Source organism: Delphinapterus leucas, chromosome 16, assembly GCF_059928025.1.
Source record: "Delphinapterus leucas isolate spDelLeu-1000000601 "Yukka" chromosome 16, BTC_Dleu_Yukka2, whole genome shotgun sequence".
Lineage (NCBI taxonomy): Eukaryota > Metazoa > Chordata > Mammalia > Artiodactyla > Monodontidae > Delphinapterus > Delphinapterus leucas.
In genome coordinates, this window is record NC_143144.1 from 18177728 (window position 1) to 18180750 (window position 3023).

Consider the following 3023-nt stretch of genomic DNA (forward strand, 5'->3'; position numbering starts at 1 on the left):
GTAATGGAATCATTGATTTCTAAGGTTCTTTTTTTTTTTAAAAAAAAATTAATTAATTAATTAATTTTTAGCTGTGTTGGGTCTTCGTTGCTGCATGCGGGCTTTCTCTAGTTGCGGCGAGCGGGGGCTACTCTTTGTTGCAGTGTGCGGGCTTCTCATTGTGGTGGCTTCTCTTGTTGCGGAGCACGGGCTCTAGGCATGCATGCTTCAGTAGTTGTGGCATGCGGGCTCAGTAGTTGTGGCTCGCAGGCTCTAGAGCACAGGCTCAGTAGCTGTGGCACGCAGCTTAGTTGCTCCGTGGCACGTGGGATCTTCCCAGACCAGGGCTCTAACCCGTGTCCCCTGCATTGGCAGGTGGATTCTTAACCACTGTGTCACCAGAGAAGTCCTAAGGTTCTCTTCTTGAAGATAAGTTTGGAGATTCAGCATGATATGGCAATAGAGTCAGACCATTGGAGTAACATAAGGTGAAAAATGAGCCCAGAATCAATCCCATCTTAGGGGAAGAACAGAAGATCACTTACACATTGTGAGTCTAGGAGTCATTACTATTGCAAAAATACCTATCCTACTTCTCCTTCACATTGAAAATCATTATGCAGTTATTCCTTTGGGTTCAAGGTAGTATTACTTATTTGACTCCTAGATTATACAGGATGGCCAAAAAGTCTGGAAATATAGGTAATAACACAAGATAAATGGATAATTGTTATAAAAAGACAGAATATGTTCAATGACATTACATAATGTGCTCACTGTGTTGTCCCTTGTTAAAGAGCCGTATCTCAATGCATTGTGCAAGACTGCAAGAAACACAATTTATTAATTCAGCATTTCTATCTCTGTACATGCATATGTGTGATATATTGCCTTATTTGTGTCTCTGATTTGCACTGAATAAACCTGTTTCCTTATTGTGCCGCAGAAGAAGTAACCAAGTGGGTTCAATCTGTAAAAAAGTAATTTATCTGTGTCACTAGATTTTATGGTCACTCTGTATTTTAAGCTAGTAATATACAGCTTTCCAACACTGTGTGGAAAACTAATCAAATTATTTACTTGGGCATAATGTCATGGAGAGACATTGGCTTTAGAATGAGACACACCTGAATTTAAGGTCTGTGTTATGTTCCTAGTCATATAAGCTTCTGCAAATTACTTAACCTCTCTGGGCATAATAATATTGACCCCCTAGTGTTACTGGGGGGACTGAATGCAATGTATAAAAAGTGCTCAGCATAAAGCTTCCTACATTGTCTAAGATAGATGTTACTCTCCTTTATTCTTCCTTTTTCTCTCCTACCCCTTTCCCTACTTCCCATCCTATTTCACTGCTTTTAATGCACTAACATTATCTCCACTTCTTTCTTTTAGAGGGGAGTACAGAATGCTAATTTTCACGTGGGTGTAGGGCTTAGTGCTATAGAAGCCAGAGGCGGGAAGTGGAGGAAAGGCACAGAATCATAGAATGAGAAGGGGACAGAATACTGGGAACATAATTGCTGCTCACATTTCTACCCTGGGCCAATCTTGGCCTAGCTCAGCCTCCCAAGGGACTCCAGCTTTGGAGGTTGCAGGCAACAGGTTGCTCTGTTGACAGAGGTTAAGTATATCTCAGAGCAGCTGCTTTCTCTACTGGACTCCCCTGGGGGCAAAGCCACTGCCTGCAATTGTGCATTCCTGGGCTAGGCAGCATTGAGAAGGAGACATCAGAACCTGCATGGGGGGTAAGCATTGGTCTCTGGGTTTATAGAGTTGTTCGTGCATCATTAATTTATTCATTCATTCAGTTATCAATCTGCAACATTCCCTTGAAGCTTCCTTTGTTTCAGGACCTCTGCTAATCTCTGTGGGTAGAGAGGTGATACAGAGAGGCTCTCTTTGTACTTAGGAAACCTGTGCCTGTTACAATATTTTCCAAAGGAAAGAAATCATTCAAATTCTCACCTGCAAAGTCAAACTTGGTGAATAAGAAATTTGACTTTCTCCTAGAAAATTTAGTATCAGAAACTATGGGCATATATTTGACCCCCTCCCCTTTTGTTTATTTCTCTCCTTGTTAGTGAGACTTGGGTATAGGAATCCAATGATGGAAGAAGGTCTAATTATCCAGGCTCTTTTCTTTTGTCTAGTTTCGTGGTCTCCTCTGCTAGTTATAATCTCCACCAAAAGTTGAGCAAGAGAAGAATTAATTAGGTAAATTTCAATTTATTCCTTCTGTCAACAAGGAACTATTTTCTAAGTCTGCTACTATGGACTCAGCGTTCTTCTAAGTTCTATACGGAATATAAAGAGACAGGAAATACTCCCTGCCTTCATGGGGTTTTCTCAGTCCAGAATGAATTTCTCAGAAAGAAACAAAATTCACTTGTGTGAAAAGACAGAAACCAATTGTGTACTAAGCTTTGTGGTTCTAACTAATATGAGACCAGAGATTTTTTTTTTCAGAGTTCAAGGCAAATGTTTAATGAATCATGTTCAAACACAAGCTAGTAAAGAAGCACAGTGCACTAGGTTCTTCAGGTAAAATACTGAAGGAAGGAAAAGAAGGAAGAAATAACTAAGTTCAAGGAATATCACGTTCTTTTTTTTTTTCAAATTAACCATCGAAACAAATCTCTGAGACAGGCATTATCCCCATTTAATCTATGTAAAAACAAAGACACAGAAAGGAGGTAGTCATATTTCTCAATCGCTGTGTAATCACATAACAACTGAGTACTGAAGCGTGAATCTGACTCTGAGACAAATTGGTTTCAGAGCTTTCTCCCATACAGCATAAAGGGACACCAAATGGGGCCTGTACCAGGTCTTGACAGGTGGTAGTGTCTGCCTCAGTGCAGGAGGAGGGCAAACACTTCAAGAAGCACTAGCCATTTGGAGGACGGTGAGGAGGCTGATGAGACCAACATGGACTGCGGATAATGGAAGAAAATATTTTATTTAAAATTAGCTGTATTCCCTGGCACTTTTTCAGGAGAATCATTGATCTTCTTTATATAGTATACTTTTGTATGGGATAC